General features: G+C 36.9%; 1 long non-coding RNA gene across 38 annotated transcripts in view; it reads right to left on the bottom strand.

Annotated features, from left to right (window-relative positions):
* Positions 1-18,788, bottom strand: part of LOC139961418 (uncharacterized) — a 39,864-nt gene that overhangs the window by 3,314 nt on the left and 17,762 nt on the right. For 28 of the 38 annotated variants that reach the window (XR_011790844.1, XR_011790843.1, XR_011790878.1 and 25 more), the window contains 7 exons: positions 16,604-16,684; positions 15,241-15,446; positions 10,188-14,875; positions 6,573-6,676; positions 6,164-6,332; positions 4,939-5,089; positions 3,925-4,139 (listed from right to left, as the gene is read on the bottom strand). This is a non-coding gene — a long non-coding RNA (uncharacterized lncRNA). Of the gene's footprint in view, positions 1-3,924; positions 4,140-4,822; positions 5,090-6,163; positions 6,333-6,572; positions 6,677-8,160; positions 8,222-10,155; positions 14,876-15,240; positions 15,447-16,603; positions 16,685-18,788 lie in introns of all 38 variants that reach the window. The other 10 variants (XR_011790860.1, XR_011790862.1, XR_011790853.1 and 7 more) reach the window with 10 other exon arrangements.

Below are 18,788 nucleotides of genomic sequence, written 5' to 3'. Positions count from 1 at the left end.
ATTTCAGGGGGAGGTCTTCAATCAAAGGGTCGTTCTCGAGGTTGTTTTTGTATAACTTGGTGTTGAATTCTTCAAGTCGGGTAAAAGTAGATTTTGTGTTTCCTGCACGGAGAACGTACAAAGTAGCAATATAGGTAGGGATTTTGAGTGCGAGTCGATAAGCTGTGGTGTGGATTCTGTTTAAAATTTGTTTATTGGGATTAGAGATGGTAAGCAGGGAGATTCTCCCGTAACTGAGAATCGGTTTTACTTTGGATTTATAGATTTGGATAATTGTTTTCGGAGGGAAGTTATATTTGTGTGAGAGGATTTGAATGGATTTAAGTTGGAACCAGCAGCGTCCTGCAGTTCTGTTACAAAGTAGATTAAACCATAATTTGCTATCGAAAGTGGTACCAAGGATGGTTGCATTAGGAGTAGCAGTGATTGAGGTGTTGAAAAGATTAATTTTGGAAATATGGTTATGGTATTTTGAGTTTATTATGGAGAAATTGGCTAGGTTAGATTTTGAGGGATATATTTTTGTTCTCCACATCGAGCACCAATTTTTGAGATGTGAAATTGCTCTTTTAATATTTAGTTCCGTCATATAGATATTTTTACTGGTGCTCCAAATGGCTATGTCGTCAGTGTACTGACTATAGTTGCATTCAGATAGACGGGGGATGTTCAAATCATTAACAAATAGGGTGCAGGGGAGGGGGCTGAGAACAGCGCCCTGTGGAGTACCTGCACCAAGTGGAATTGGTTTTGATTGTTGGTTTTTGTAGCATATTTTGGCATTGCGCTCACTAAAGAAAGAGGAAAGAAGTCTGGTGTAATTGGAGGGGAGATTAAAGTTAAGTAGTTAAATTCTTATGCCGTTGTGCCAAGTTTTGTCGAACGCCTTTTCGGCATCAAGGAAGAGGGCAGTGGTATCATGTTTTTTTATGAAGCCGATGCGAATTTCTTTGGAAAGGTGGAAAGTTGGTTTATTGTAGATTTGTGTGCGCGGAATTAGCCTGATTGATACGGGAAAAGTGATTAATTTGCTCAAGGTGGTTTCTGGTGCTGTTATCTATAATTCTTTCGAAAATCTTACCTAAGGCTGGTAGGAGACTAATTGGTTGATAGTTTTGAATTTTGTTGTGTCTTTACTTAGTTTCGGTATTAAAATCATGTTGGCGGATTTCCACAGGGTTGGGAAATGACCCAGTCTAAGGAGTTTGTTAAATAATGGGAAAATATGAGAGTTAATGAATATCGGAGGCCGACTGAGGGGAATCTTTTAGCATTAGGTCATTTATGTTGTCAAGACCAGAGGAGGAGGAATTTTTGCATATTCAGTGGCACTATACCAATCATTTATATCTATTTCTTTGAGTAGATGGATGTTTTTGTTGAGACATCCTTAGAAGTTGGGGATAAAGCTGGTTGCATTACAGATAATTGTACGGTCTATTTTGTGTTGGAATCTGTTATCGTATGGAGGGCCATCTAAGATATTGAATATAGTTTTCAAGTATGATTCACTAAGCTTTATTTGGTCTTAAAATTTTGTGATGAGGTTACCTACTTTATCTCTAAGGCATTGGTCTGTATTACCTGTGTTTGGGTTGTAATGGGTTTATGATATTTTTTTAATTTTTCCAAAAGTGTTTTGGGTTTTTGTCATTAATGATTGAATCGCATTTGTTTTGGATTCGGTTTTGGTCGACCGCCGATATTTGTCTATTTATTTGTTTTTTAGGTTGGTTAATTTAGGTTTTTAGAGTTGGATCTGGGGAGATCACATAGGTTCTATGTAGGCAACGTCTGAGTTATTTAGTGTTAGAATATTCCTATTTAGTTTGGGATTTCTGTTCTGTTTTTAATGGGCAGTGTTGTTTGAAGGTATTAAAGATATGTTGGGCAATGCTGTCACAATATATGCCGATGTAATTTAGCTTGTTGTTGTGGTAATTGGCAATAGTGTTGTTTGTTATGATCCCTTTTTAAATGATGTCCAGTCTGTTTTATTGTAATTATACGTTAATTCGTTATTTTGGATGCGACTGAGGTTTATGTCTAGCTCAAGAAGGAGTGGAAAATGGTCACTGATTAGGTCATCTTCTAGGATTTGAATCGAATGAGTTTTAGTTGCAAGGTGGTTTGAGGTTATGGCGTAGTCAAGTAGTTCAGTATTATTGTTTATTGGGTTTATCCTAGTTTTGGTATTTTGGTTAATTATTGTTAAGTTGTGTTTATCACATATTTCTAAGAGGGATATGCCTTTTTCAGATATTTTGGTGCTACCAAAAATGATGTGGTGGGCATTTAAATCTCCTAGTAGTATTGTATTTTTATTAGAACTTTTTTTGATTGTGGATATGGGCTCATTTGGGGACTATAATAGCTAATAATGTGGAGAGGTTTGTCTCTTTCGAGAACAATTTCAATTGCTTGGGTTTGTTTGGGAGGAGGGTGGCTTTGAGGTTGTTTTTGTCAGCAATAAGTACTCCTCCCATAGAGGGAGAGATATCATGTCTGAAAGTTTGGTAACCAGGGATGCTAAGGTGGGAATTTTTATTTAGTTTAGTTTCGTTTAACGAAATGATATCTGGGAGTGGTTGGCGAATATAGTAAGTAGGAGGCTTAATTTTGGAAGGATACTGTTGATGTTTAGGTGGAGGAACTTGACCGAAGGAGGGAGTGTGCTTGTCATGTAGGTGATTGAGGAGGGCTAAATATTGAAGGATGGTGGAGACGTTCCATAATTACAGTTTCTGGGATATTTAAGTTTAGTTAAGTTAAGGTGTTTTAGTGCTAACACGGTGGCGTAACTGGCAAGGTCGTCAGATTTAATATTAATGTTGGCTTTTTGGAAGGTGTATTGTACTAATTCAATTACAAAGGTTGCGATATTAAGTTTTTTTTCAGTGACGATTTTATTTGTTATTTCAATTTTAGGGGTAAAATTGGTTACATTCGCATAGGTTCTTTGTTCTTGTTGTTTGTTATTATTTTCAGTTTTAGCTTCTTTAAATTTTGGGCATCCTTTGTAAAGGGCGACATGAGTCCCTGAGCAATTGGCACATTTTGGGTTTTCTTTTGGTTTGGGACAGTCTTTAACTCTGTGGTTTTTGCCACATCTGAGACATCTGGCTTGATTTTTGCAAGAATGGTGGGTGTGTCCAAAAAGTTGACATTTGAAACATTGAGTGATTTGGGGGGGGTTCGTGGTATTCTTCTGTTTTGTGTTTAGAGTATCCTAAGTAGAAACCTTGTTTGATTAGGGATTATTGAGGCTCTTGTTCTTCAAACGTCATTTTTACTTTCCAAGTTGTATTGTTTGTGGCATGACTAATGAGTCTTTTAGGTTTGTATTGGGGTGTATTCTTGGTCTTTGAGTTCTTGTTCAATATCTTTGATTTGAATTTCAGGGTTTATGCCAAAGGCTACTACGGAGAAGTTTCTTTGTCATACTTTTTTGGGGATTCTTGGTTTGGGGTTGCCTACTTTAGTCTTTTGAGTCCATGGTTTCAGGAGGATATTTGCAGATTTAGGGTCATGGGGGTGATTAGGATGTCATTACTACGAAGACGGTTTATATTTGAGATCATGGCATTTGGTTTTTCTTCATTGATTAGTTTAGCAAGTGTTTATTGGGTTTTTTGATAGTTCTGGTAAGATTCCTGATACAATGATTGTTTGAGCGGACTTTTTGGTGGTTGGTTTGGAGTTAGGAGATGGGTTTATTTCAACGTAGATTGGACGTTGTCTTTTTCTGCTATTTTTGTACAGGGATCCAGTCATTAATGTCTATGTCAAAATCAGAGAGGTTTAGGTTTTTGACTAGGGGGGCGGTTATAGGTGGGTAAGGGGTTGTCATATTGGCAAAACAGCCCCTCCTTATGGGTTTTAAATGGCTTCTATACAATGAAATTGATCATAAACTTCACTTACCAGAAAGAAATAGTCTCCAGCCTAAGACGGCGGACGGAAAGAATAGGAACTCCTTTTGAAGAGACACACTATGAATCGAAAGTGTACTCGGCAGCGTTGTGTTGGTATCCAAGGACGCATACGTTTTGTAAATGGCGAGTAAGTCATAGAGTGAAGGATGATGGGGTGGCGCTATGTCAAAAAGCTAACTGTTGACCAACATAATCCACAGAACCCTAAGGAAAGGAGAGGAATGCAAAAGAAATTAGCCAGGTTTCTTCAAAGTAAGTCTCGTACATTTAGCACAAAACATTAAACACTAATTAGCAACTAATTTCAACAAATATTAGGCTGTGATTGAAACTTTACTGGTGGAAACATAATTAAGTATATATTACATATTTATGAACCTTTCTTTCTTATGACTAACCTTGACTGTATATTGCAGCTTTCCAGCTTAGCTGGTGTTTTTCCATCAAATCAGCTCATCTTTGAGTTCTCTGATCTTGACAACAATCAACTGTCTTTTTAATTTACCACAACCCAAACCACACTAATTGGCAACTCTTTCCAACAATCTATGGCAACAACCATCAATTTAAGACAACCAAATTACTAATTACAAAATGATTCCAACAAACTAAGGCACCAGGTCTCATTAATTTAGCACAAAACAGACCACACTAGTTAGCAAATCATTTCAATAAACTAAGGCAAAACTTATAAATTTAATACAAACACACCACACTAACTACCAACAAATTATCACAGTACTCCTCTTCAATTTAGCACAAACAGACCACACTAATTAGCTACTCATTCCACCAAACTAAGGCACAATGTCTCTTTAATTTATCACGAAACAGACCACACCAAAGTACCGACTGGTTCCAACAGGCTAAGGCACCGTGTCTCGTACATTTAGCACTGATCTTGACAAGCAACTGTTGAGAGGACAAGACTGATGTTCATGATACTGGCTTACACTGATGTTTCCCTTGAAACTTAATTTTTCTCCAATTTCTGTTAAATCACCTCCAGATAACACTTCCAGATATCTCTGTAGAGGACAAGCTTGAAGGATCTTCTCGTATTTGGTGGAGTTGAGATCTTTACCAAACAGAACGTTTTCTCTCACAGTATCATTTTGGATCCAAGCTTGTTGAGCAATATAGGCCACAGATCTCTGATGAAAGGAGAGGAATACAAAACAAATTAGTCACTTTTCTTCAAAGTAACAGCAAAAGTAAAGAAGTCAAACCCTGTTAAAAACCAAACTGTCAGCCGTGAGACAAAACATGTATACTCTTCTAGAGGGGCAATTTGTGAAAGAAATGAAATTTTATGGTCAGATCAAAGTTATTGGACACTGGTTTGAACAACTCTCAAAAAAGACCTCACTAAATACCAACTCGTTCCATCAAACAAGGTACAATGTCTTATTAATTTTAGACAACCAAAATACTTATTACAAATTCATTCCAACAAACTAAGGCAACAGGTTTCATTAATTTAGCACAAAACAGACCACACTAATTAGCAACTCATATCAATAAACTAAGGCAGAACTTATCAATTTAATACAAACACACCACACCAATTACCGACTGGTTCCAATAGGCTAAGGCTGAGGTCTTATACATTTAGCACAAAAATGTCTCCTACATTTCTAATTAAAAACTAATACCAATCAACTAAGGCACCTTGTCTCAATAATTTAGCACAAAAACAGACTACATTAATTAGCATCTCATGCCAATAAACTAAGAAACCAATTAGCTTCATTTTGATGTTGTCATGGTTGCTTGGAATGAGTGGAATGTGTCACTCTGTACAAACTATATCATGGAACATGTTCAGCCTTTCTGTAAGAATAGCACAAAAAAACAACATCAAATACCGACTGGTTCCAACAGGCGAAGGCACTGTGTCTTGTACACTTAGCACAAAAACAGACAACACCAAATACCAACTGGTTCCAACAGGCTAAGGCACCGTGTCTCATACAATTAGCACAAAAACACACCACAACAATTACCTTTTTCAATAGGCTAAGGCACTGTGTCTCGTACAGTTAGCACAAAAACAGACCACACCAAATACCGACTGGTTCCAGCAGGCTAAGGCACTGTGTCTCATACATTTAGAAATGATCTTGACAACAATCAACTGTTGAGAGGACAAGACTGATGTTCATGATACTGGCTCACACTGATGTTTTCCTTGAATCTTAATTTTTCTCCAATTTCTGTTAAATCACCTCCAGATAATACTTCCAGATCTCTCTGTAGAGGACAGGCTTGAAGGATCTTCTTGTATTTGGTGGAGTTTATGATCTTTCAACCACTTGTTCTAAACCTGATCCAGCTTCATTACAGACATCCAAGACTCACAATTTTCCTTCAATTTTCTTCATCTTCTTCTTTCACCTGAGACAGTATTGTAAAAGATAAGAAGATTTAATATATTGGAAAGCAGATAGACATTGCAACTAGACTCATTTTTATACACTCCTCCCTTCCTCCCCTCCCTCCCCCTGACTACCTAAACAACCCTGACTGCTGCCTCATTGATATAACTATGTATAAACAAATGTATATGATTGTGGTTTAATGGCAGAAATAAACGTAACAAATACCAGAGCTTAAATATTTATATAAACTGCATACCCAAACGGAAGCATTACAGAATCTTCAATGTCTCAGACCTCCAGCAGGATGTTACAGTCACAGTTCATGGAGTCTCCTTGTGAATCAGTGTGGCCAATGCAATGCTGTAAAGACAAATATCAAAGCAATATGTACAGTATATATATACCTTTGGTGTGAAATAAATTTTAGTTTTTTTTTTTTAAAGTAGTTTTACATAAGATATCTTCCAGTTTGCGTATGCAGATACCTTTTTGATGAATGTTTACAAACATGAATAAACTGTACCTCTTTTTGTTACTAAGTGCCTGTTTATTTTTAATACTTGCAATATGACTCTTTAATGAACCTTACTAGACATTGCTATCAAACCTATGGAGTACTTCGTAAAATGCCAAAACTTCCTTTGATGTATATTGTTCACTATAATGGTCAAGCTGATTGAAAGGAATGAATTCAACACAATTTGAGAACATTTCATCAGCCAAACAATTTGGAGAGCATGTACTAGTTTAAACAAACCTAGCAAGCACATTCATGAGGAACTGGAAAATTGAAAAATGTCTGAAATAAGCATCATTCTTGAAACGAGAAACTTGACAAGTGAAATAAGGACCGACACTTAAGCTACAACATGTACACTTAGCAAAGATGAAAACTGGCTTTTAAGCCAATACACAAGTACCAACAACATATTAGTATGTTCATGGTAAACCCTCATGTGCTTCCATGACTTCCAGCACCTGTGTAATAATATTCTATATCAACAAGGACAGAGATACTATATCTTGTACTTATCTCTCAATACTCTTAATATGTGTTTACCATGAGTTGTGTTCCTCACAACTTTCAATCAATGTTTTCAAATTAAAAACCAAATTAAAGACAATTACTCAACAATGAGAGGTTGACTTAGCAAAGTTTGAATTCGGTTTAATAATAATCAAAGTTTCAGTGAAACAGTTCTGCAGACCATAAAATCATGCCTTAGGCATCAAAAGAAGGCTATGATCTGATATGCCGAGAGTTGGACCAATACTGTTAAGCCTAGCTTCAGGTCAAAATTATGCTAGTTGATCAAATTAATACATGTACTGTATATCAATTTAGTTGCCTATGCTAGGTAACATCAGCTTTCATGGAGTTTTCTCCATACTTGAACCATCACTAACATCAATTAGACCACAGAGCTAGGCCTAATTGCTTGAGAATTTCATTTTACAAAGTACCGTTGCTTGTATAAGAAGCCTAGGATACAGTAGGCTAGTTCGTCCTCATTTCTATCTAGCCTTCGCTTTGGTAGGCTAGCCTAGGTTTCCCATTTTCATTTGGTGATAGGCCTAGCCTGGGGCCATTTGTTCCCTTCCCTAACAACGTTATTTTCCTCCCACTTAAAAGTTGAGTAACTTACCTCCCCTACATCATAGGGGAGATTTCACTGGAAACTAACATTTCCAGGGGAGTTAACTAAGGTTTTACATGGGAGGCATATTGGCTAGGCTATATGGAAAGAATAGATGTTGTAAGTGGAATAACTGTAAGAAAAGATTTAAAGGGAGAAAGGTAAAGTTAAGGGTGAAAAATAACATGTTTAAGGAAACTAACATACGATTTTCAAGGGAGGAGACTGTTGTTCTGTAGGCTCTGACTGCATATTCTTGTAGAGTAAGCTAAAGAAAGTTGTGATAGTATGAAAATAGAAAATGTGACCAGGTATATCTTCCTTGTGTAACTGTTCAGTGATTGGAAGATAAAAAATGTTTGTGAATAGGCCGGATTGTTTGCATAGGATTGTATGCCAACATGGGGTAATTTACATGCGTGGAATTCATAGTGGTAATGGGTTGTTTGCTTGTATGGCATTCATTGTGAGAATGAAATAACATAGACAATTTAGCCTATACAGTAGGTATGCCCTCCTTGGTTCCTCTCCTTGTTCTCCTATTTACCAGTTTCTTCAATTACTACAAGTACAAGTGTCTCTTTGAAATATGTTCCTTTCTTTCACCAAACTGTCCTAAATCACAAGACACATTTACTACGTACAGTTGCTTCACTACCTAAATTAATTCTTTCCACAGCCAAGCCGTCTTTCTTTCCTCCCCTGAAAACAGGCTTGGGGCGATTACATCTGAATCGATTACGATTACGATTACTTGAGAATGTATGATTATGATTACGATTACAGCCTAAAGTTGAAGTAATCGATATGATTACATTGTAATGTATTCGTGATTACAATACTGATTACATTGTGGTTACTTGCACAATCCTCTGCATATCTGTTTAATATAACTCTCTGCCGGGAAATAGGGCAATGAAATAGGGCAATGAAATAGGGGAAAGGAAGGGCATTTACAGTACATACGGACAAAATTGTGGAAATATATCTACAATTCCTACCAGGCATTACACATTTATGCCTTAACACGTTTCAGATGTGTAACCCATAAGTCCAGTAAAAAATACAATTTAAACAGACAAAGAGTAAACAGACAAATACTAAAGTAAAACAAATGAAGATTTTCATGCAACACTATATTTTGTAAACTAATAATTTCTGCATAGCAGCAAAACTAAAAACTCTTTTACATTATAACACCAAAATAAAACTAAACAGCTTTGAAATGGGGCATTCCACAGTACATGGGACATGGAAGGCCAAAGTAAAAGTAAATTATTTCCATCAAAAAGTGGTCAACTCTGGTAAAGCAAATTCTGATCCACCAAAATACCTAATTTGCAGTGATTTCTTATTGAACAGAATAATTCAGGTGATAAAAATCCTTGAATATGGCGATCAAATCCCCAGTAATTTATGTTTATTGTGCTAGAGAATTCTAGATGCAGGAACACTTCTTTGGTCACATTAAAAGCCAATCGTAAGAATTAGTTTTAATCATTTCTACTAATTTTGCCCTTCTCATTCAAATTTCACTGTAATTTTAAATGTAATACGATTATATACTTTGCCCTTGTAATTGATTACGATTAAGATTACTTTGTAATTTTCACAAAAGTAATCGATTACGATTACTTCAAAAATGGTAATCGATTGTAATCGATTATGATTACTGATTACCCCATGCCTGCCTGAAAAACGTTGGTTTCAACCCCTAAAAATAATTTCAGGGAGGAAACTATTGTTTTCATTCTTGAAAGTTGGAGAAGAAACCAACGGCCTTGCCTGTCATGATGGAAAAAAAAGGAAAGAGAGAGAGCTTTCATCCTAAGCTTATTTGTCCGGCTGCGAGTTAGTTTCTTGAGGATGTGTTACTGTTAGTGTTAAGTGCTAGATGGCATAGCCTAGGCTATGGTAGGCTACTCTGGTAGGAATTTAAAGACATCTAGGCCTAGGCTAATTAAGTTAGGCCTAGCCTAACTACTAGCCTTAACCAGAAAAGTAATTAGGCCCAACCAGCTAGGTCTAGTATTTTGTCGGAAGATATAAAGTGACCTACTTTACTTACGTTAATTGTCTAGTGAATATCATATTAGGCCTAGATTAGCATTCCAACTAGTATAGACGCCAGTGCCTACGTGAGCTAGCCTATCGTTAGGCCTAAGCGATACTATTATATGATAGGCTAGCGTAATTTCTCACGCTCGCTGACTCAAACAATGTCAAGTACTAACTTGCTCCACAAAACTAATACACAACCTTCGAGCTGGCGAATATATCTGCCATTCACATTCTTTGGCAGTTACCCCCCATACAGAATAGGCTACAAATTACAATTACGTATGAATTGTTAGCCAACGGCTGCCAGGAAGCGAACTGCACTGCTCGTGTAACCTTTCGTGAGCTTTATATACAGATCATAATTCGCGCTCCGTTGCCCTTTGACCACGACCGTGTGCGTCTATGGCAAGCCATGTGGGACAAACACCGCATAATATATCAACGTATTAATTGAAAAAAAAAAAAAAAACTAGCAATGACATGCTAGATGCATATCCATTTGAAATCATTACATTTACAACGAAACAATTCAAATGGTCTCATAACATAGGCCTAAGGTCATTAAACATGTTGGTCAAGATTGAGTTGGTCTGGCATTAGACCTAGGCGGGACAGTAGGCCTACTGTCATGATCACCCGGGGGGGGGGGGGGCGCGAGGGTGTAGGTCTGGCGTATCCATGGGACAGACATTCTAAAGATAATAATTTACACTTTTTGAGGGGGATTCTTGGGGCGAATCTAGACATAAAAATGTCAGCCTAAAATTGTTTAGCTAGCTGCATTAACATTTTCATATACAAATTTTGGCAAAAACTGCTTGAATTTTGTGATAAAATGTCACATTTGAGATTTTTTAGATAAATTGTCTGAATTTTTAACACATTCTCCAATATAAATGAAGGTATTAAATGAAATTCACTGTTTCTGTGATCCATGTAGAGGTTTTGTTCTTAAAGTACAGTCTTACCTTTTTGTGCAGAGTTCTAGAGCATCTGTTCCTTATGCATGTTTTGAAGTAGAGGTTGGGTAAAGTAGAGGTTTGCTAAATTTTAATAGAATCAATAGTTATATCTACTTAAGTTGCTGTAACTGTATCTTAGGTGCCCCCCCTCCTCCCTCTGCTGTGATCGAGTGGATAAAGGCAATGACATTTGAAGCAATGAGGTTTGGCAATCAGGAGGTTCTATGTAAGGTGGGTTTATCATCCAAGAGCAGTCTACAGTTTTCCCATCTGAAATGAGTTTCTAAATTTTATATAAAATATTGAATTGGAAGCCACTCGTAGTGTAAGTTGTGATCCATACGCCTGTGCGGGCGTCTCCCACATTTGTGTTTGGTTAAGCTTTGTAAAAATAACTGCTCATTATTATTATTACAAGGGCCGTGTAACCCCATTCTTATCTTTGGAGTGGGGGGGGGGGGTATCTGCACTTGTTGGATGTGTAGTGCAATTGGACGCCAAGATTAAGAAACAGAAAACCACATTTACATAATGTTACAGCTTTGATATAAATCTTAGCTTTATAAGAAACTCAAAGGACAGCCATTTATTTTACCACTCCGTGGAAGCTGGAATCCTTTTTATTTATCAACAGCATACATACACACCATAATTGAATGATAATTAAACAGTAACATAAAAGATAAGAGTACTAAAACTGAAAACATGATAAGAAAATGACATCCCTTGATGAAAGTACAGTGAACTGGAGCCTCTGGAGAGAGATGTATACTAATACAAGCCTTTTAATTAGGTTGTGATATTGTGTGTTCAATCACATCTATAATAATCAACAATGTGGGTAATCATTAATAAGTACTCATTTGAGTGTGAAAATAAAGCCTACAGGTTGTCAAATAATTCATTGTTAACAGTTAGATCATATAGCAAACAGAACAAGTAGCTACAAAGGAACGTACTTCCTTCATAAAATATCGCCCCAAGTGTCTTGCAGCATATATTATGTCACTTAATTATACTCAACTATCAGAGTGAACAACAGAGTAAACAACTCTACAGTAAAGGCCACCATTTGAATACTGTACTATCTTCTAAATGAATGGAAACAGTTAAAAGAGATAGATCATACTGTTCCAGTCTTTGATACACTGTGTATGAAATCGGTGGGGGATTATAAAGGTAGGTTTTACATGCTTCACCATGATGTAAGAAATATAAGGGTAATAAAAGGAATATCATACCATCAAAGAATATATAACATTAACTCAAAGGTCACTGTACATCTTGTCCTTTGATGTTTAAGTCCCACTATGCATTCCATCTGGACGGTCTGAATAATAATGTTTTGGAGGTTTCTATTCTCGCTCGTTCTCTGAGATTCGGCCAAAAATATTTGGCAAACAATGCACCTACAAGATTGTCTGCTTATTAACTACACAATGGTACCAAAATAGGGTTAGGGAACAGTTTGTTCGTGTTTATAATGGAAGGCATAATGGGGCTTTATACCTAAATATCACATGAAAGAAAGTACAAACAATGAAGGATATTCATCAGAACACAACTACGAGGCAAGTTATAAAACCAACCAATTTACTCAGTTTTGAAATGTAAGTAAAAACAGAGGCTGTGTGCTATTCATGACCAACATTTTTGTTTGTGTTTACGTCATATGAAAAACTCAAAATACCCATATCCCAATGGATTTAAAGAAAAAATTGAAACCATAGAAAATAAGTTGACAGTCGGGTCAAGTAGCTACTGGATAGTTCCCTAAAAACACTTTAATGAGTTTTACTTCAGCACCGTCAAAATGGGTGCAATTAGTCCTTAAATATATGATGCTTGGCATGGCAAAACATCGATGGGACAGATATTGAGACTTTCATATTTAGAGAGGACAGAAACAAACAAACAAGCAGAGACTTAAAGTTGAATCCAGATGTCCTTTTATCACTGAATGGAGAATCGGTTGAGAGAGCATTTCAGAGACGAAGCCTGAACTAAAAGCTAAAAGATCAATCAATTTTGTGAAGTAGCATTTAACGTACTACACTTTTCATTCAATTCTAATTACCACCAGGTGAAGGCAATATTATGCAATATTTCTGTACGAAACCCTTGGTGTATTTCTCCCCCTCCAACCCATGCCCAAAGAGGTGCAACTTCACATGGCTAATTAGCCTGATCACCTCTGTCCCTTCTGCTATATGAAAAGTAAAGTAAGACATCTTAATCCTCTCTTACATTTGATCTTTCTGTGGTTTTAAGAATTTTGCATATTTTAAATATTCAGGGTGGCATTTAACCCCCCCTACTTCCCCACACCCATATGTAAATGAGCTAAGTATTCAAATAGCTATTCCAAATCTACTCGAATACCTATTCGAATACCTATTTGAATACCTAACAGGTATTCGAATACTTCACTCATTTACATATTTTGGCTCTGACGAAGGCTTATAGTTATTCGTATTAGTTTTGGAATACTTATTTTGTACTGTGTATTATATGGTAAATTTTCTGAATACTAAGGAAATCTTTGAATACTTTTTGAATACTTATCGACTATATTCGTGTTAGGTAAGGGTAACTTTATTAGAAAGCAGATAATCCGCTTTGTAACGACCATTGTTTGTTACCAAGACTCGACAAAAAAAACCACACACACACACCGATTGAGAAAATTGTAGGTTGATAAAACCCAGACAACCAACTCTTGATGCTACATGGAGAAGAGAGAACCAAGTACTCCCATTCCTGCCCATCAACACCCCCCACTTCCCCCACCACTTGAAATCCTAACCCACTAGTAAAGTGTGTTGCTGAACCTTCAGGATATACACATCTCCCAGGTGGGTAACCTTGCCCTTGAGGTCAGACATCAAAAAGAATATTATGGGAACTTTATCGCTGAATGTCAACATTATTAGTGCACATACATGTTAGAAAGCAAACATCCCCTACTATGCCTTAATCCAAATCCATAAATCCAATTTGGAGTCTGCAAGTCGCATCAAGACTAGCAATTATTCCAGTCAAACATACTTTTTCAACCGCTGTTATTTTCTTTTCATTTCATGGAGCAGGCTTTGCTATTGCAGGTGGCTTTCTGCTGTTACTCAGAGCCTAGTTTGACTCAGGAAATAGCAAACAAAAGTTTGTACAGAAGCGGAATCTTGGGGGGTGGAGAGAGTTGAGGAGAGTGTAATGACTACATATTGATACAGAAGTAGACTATGCTAATGGCAAAATCAAGTTCCGTGTAGGCTAGGAGATACAATCATTCCCAAGACAATAAAAATTCCAAATTGATTATATTGCTTGGAAACAGTTTGAAAATTTCAGATAACTTTTCTCAGAGGAGAGGGTCATAACAAAGATTAACTCAATCCATACCATTTACTTTGTGTTTCGAGTTGACTAATCTTGTCCATTTTCAACCCTAACCCCCTCCCCCCCCCCCTTACCCATTCCCGGCTCTTTAAAAAACAGCTTAAAAAAGGAAAACTCTGTAACTTTCACAGGTCTCCAAAATATTCTGAAATAGAGGAGAATGAACAAACTGTAACATAACCAGAAAACATTTGGCCTCACACTGCTAAGTTTTACAAGCAATCCGACCAAGTTGGACCAAGTCCAGCTAATTCTTTACCTGTATCTCACATGCTGCTACACAGTTGAGGGCTAGGAAGTACGCCTCCTCTATGGACCCACCACAGCAGACGATACATGGTTATGCAAGAATTTTGATCTTGTTTTTGGGTCCAGGGGCCCTGATGATTTGATCCTTCTGTTCCTCCTTGACCACGATCTCCGTGTAGTCATAGTATAGAGATCTCACCACAAATCAAGGCATCTTGACTGATCGGCAATAGGCCACACTTCATAGTTGAGACCTGTCAAGATTCAAAGCAAAAAATTCAAAATCCTCCATATTCTATGACATCTTTGCTTTTAACGATTTGCTTTGGTCAACAACTTGCAGGAAGGGTAATGCTAGGCAAGCATATTGAATATTCAAAGAACATTTAAAATCCTCCATAATCTATGACACCATTGCTTTTAAGGTAGTTTTTTTTCTTCTTTTTCTTTTCTTTTATGTGGTCAGCAAATTTATAAAGTCAACCAGGTATTAGTCAAAACAAATCGAAATGTGACAAGTCAAGCTAAAGATCTTAAAAAAAAGTGATCAAAATCCAAGTAAAGAAAAAAGGAACCTGCTCTAAGAATCATGAAAGTAATTATAAAGGTGGATACTCACAGCAGCGGCTGCCGAAGTGTGCACATGTTAAATGCATTTAGTACCTGGTCTGGATTTAGTATTCTTATTACTATTGCTTTGGCAGACTTTTAACTTTGAACACTATCTATCAATATGTAGCAACTGCTTTGAAGTTGATGAGAAAAACATCTTTTGGCCGAGAAGCATCCAACATTGGGGTTATTCCACTCATCTCCAGAAGTTATCTGTTGATCCAAAAAAAATGCCTTAATTCATTGTTGCCTTTAAATAAAACAGTGAGTGACTTAATTATTTAGATTACACAAAAGAAGGCAAAACTATATCAAGAAAAGAATGCAAGACAATTGATGAAGTTAGCCATTAGCTAGCATTTGAAAGCAGTAGAGAATACCAGCATATGCAGAGAAGTCTCCTTGATAATTGAAACAAACACTGTTGTTCTATAACTCTATAAACACTACCTGGCAATTGATTGGACATTGTTTATATGTAAAGGATTGGGTGGTTAGAAGTCTGGTTGCGACATCCAAAGGGGGGGGGGGGGGGGGGGTGGGGGGGGGAGATATAGTATGGCAAGGGAAGGCAGAACTCAGTTTTTCTCTTTAAGCGCTGGTATTTTGTTCCCCACTAGCAAGCTCTACATCAAAAAATAGGAGGAAAAGGAAAACAAATGTGTAATAAACAATGCTTGATAAAATCATAAACTAGCTTTTAAATGTTGGAACACTCCTTTAATGCTCAGAAAATATTAAAGAGTGAATGGCTCCTTTAATAGTAGGGAGTAGAAGGCTCTTTTAAATGCTTATGCCATGCAACCCACAATGCATCTCATGTCAAAAATTAACCTTCTATTCTAAAAATCATGGCTATAACCGACATATGATAAAAAAAAAAATAAGATATAAAATCTTAAATTTGTCCAAAATCCATAACCATCTAAAAAAATATTTGCTTTGTCAATAGATGATAGCTGAAGGGAATCAATACAGCTTATTTATTACAACTCTAAGTGTACATATGACCAACTAATCCCAATGCCATGGAATACTATTATGTACCAACGCCAACAACAATATGTACACAACAGTTACCTTTATCGAACACATGGACACGGCCATCTTATACTACAAAAACTTGTGATAAAACTGAGGGTGCTACTGACAAATACCGCAGAATATGTACAACCTATCTAGCCCTATGCTGTCTACCAACAGAAATCACCTACAATATAAAAATGAAATGCAAGCAAATATGAATACTTGTAATGTCTTCGTTCACTTACTGAAATAATTATTCCATCTAGTACAGTAGTAGCAGGCATATCACATAATATAACACATGCTTGGACCTAAGATGTTTAAAAAGTAAGGAACGAACTTACCTGATTGTACCTGGTCTCCATAGCTGCCCTCAGCATACACTGCAAACGTACATTTTCTGCAACAGCTAACTTCACGTCAAACTACAAAAAAAGCATCATATCAGTCAAAATCTTAGAAAAGTTACAAATGAAACATGTTATTACCTCATAGAGCTTTTGATGATAAACTGACGCAGGGAAAGTTAATTAAAAATAACTGATATTTTTGGATATATACATAAATCTTAGATTTCGTGTATAAACCATGTTGTCAATGGTCCTGACCACAAACTTTTTCAGGTTCCTTACCCGCAACTTCCTGGAGTTTTGAAGGCTGAAATTGCAAATAAACTAGTGCATATCCCTACACCAGTTTGAAGGGTCACATTGCAAATAAATTAATGCATATCCTTACACTAGTTTGGAGGGCTGAAATTGCAAATAAACTAGTGCATATCCCTACACTAGTTTGGAGGGCTGAAATTGCAAATAAACTATTGCATATCCCTACACTAGTTTGGAGGGCTGAAATTGCAATTAACTAGTGCATATCCCTACACTAGTTTGGAGGGCTGAAATTGCAATTAACTAGTGCATATCCCTACACTAGTTTGGAGGGCTGAAATTGCAATTAACTAGTGCATATCTCTACATATAAATAGACCTATCAAAAAGCCCAATCCTTGAGATCAATTTTAAGTTGGTCTGACTTCATCAAGTCAAAAAATTGGATAACCAACCGTTATTGGATAACCAACCGTCAACCTGTTAACACTGTTCCTTGAGGAGCTCTTATATTTTCTACTTTCTAATGATCTCCCAGGTTAAATAGAGTGTGGTTTTCACTACATCATTGCAAATTGTATTATTTGAGACACTAATTGAGACAATATTTAGCAGAAAATTTTATTTTATTCCAAGTTTGGAATACTTTTTCCGCTGGAGATCTCGGCAATGACGTCTTGCGACGTTCGTTAGCCTACAAGATTGTTAGTACGGATTCTGCGACAGTGGAGAAATTAAAGGAGTGTAGCATCAGAGTTGCCGACAGTTCATATAAAGATACTGAAATTTTGTATGCTATCATGAATGATGTTGGTAGAGATGGAATTGCAAGTTGTGTGAAATCTTTGGGATGCTGGATTATCACATTAAAAGCAAAGGAACAAGCTGATCTTATTTTGGACAGTGGACTCCTTGTGAATGGGAATCAGTTTCTACTGTTGTCAACAGAACGTTCCTAACTGTTAGTGTTTTCGGAGTACCTTCATTCATACAGGACAAAGATCTAACAGGAAAACTTTGTGAGTATGGGTGTAAAATAAGAGGCGAAAGGAAACGAAAGACCTTACCCAGATTCCCAAATATCGAGAACGGAATACGATATGTACAGTTAGAACTACCTGAAGAACACAAGAGCTTGCCTTACGCAATTAGAATTAACGGGATTAATATGAACTTAAAGCACAATGGTCAAACTAAAGTATGCAATCTGTGTTTGGAAAGCGATCACATCAGGAGAAACTGTCCTAACTACAAATGTAAAGTTTGCGATGTCCAAGGGCACCGGGGAGCTAATTGCCCCAAGGTCAGATGCTTTAAATGCCAAGAACTTGGACATAAAAGCTTTAATTGTCCTGAGACGTTTGAAGAGTATCGCCATGACAACACAGACGCTGGCTCGACCCTAGATACACATGAAAACGAAACACAATATCAGTCTGAGGGATTAGTCACTGGGTCAGTTGAACAGGACGTTCACGCTTTTCAAGAAGCTAACGAGGTCACAAAACACGTAAAACACAGATTCAACAGCAAAGAAGAACAATAACGCGAACTCCAGACACCCGAGGAATCCTAACCAGGAGTCAAAGAAAACCCACCAACAACAGCGAACTGAACAAAAGAAGACATTGCCAACACAAAAAGTAGTAGAACAACGGAGAACACAACCGGAGACTGGATCTCAGCGTATGGAGGGGGCAAGCACAAAAAGGGGAAACATCCAACCCCACAAAAGGCAAATATCCCTAGACGAAGACGGCTTTCAAACTATCAGACTAAAGAAGAAAACATTTATTCCTAATCTCAGCAGAGCGAGAAATGTCAGAACAAAGGATTCTTCAGCAGAACCTATGCAAAGATGATGGCGTTCATGTTATACATTTATTTATTTATAGCGATGCAAGCTGCAAAATACCTTGAA

The sequence above is a fragment of the Apostichopus japonicus genome, chromosome 20 (assembly GCF_037975245.1).
Source record: "Apostichopus japonicus isolate 1M-3 chromosome 20, ASM3797524v1, whole genome shotgun sequence".
Lineage (NCBI taxonomy): Eukaryota > Metazoa > Echinodermata > Holothuroidea > Aspidochirotida > Stichopodidae > Apostichopus > Apostichopus japonicus.
This window is presented reverse-complemented; position numbering and strand designations above follow the sequence as displayed.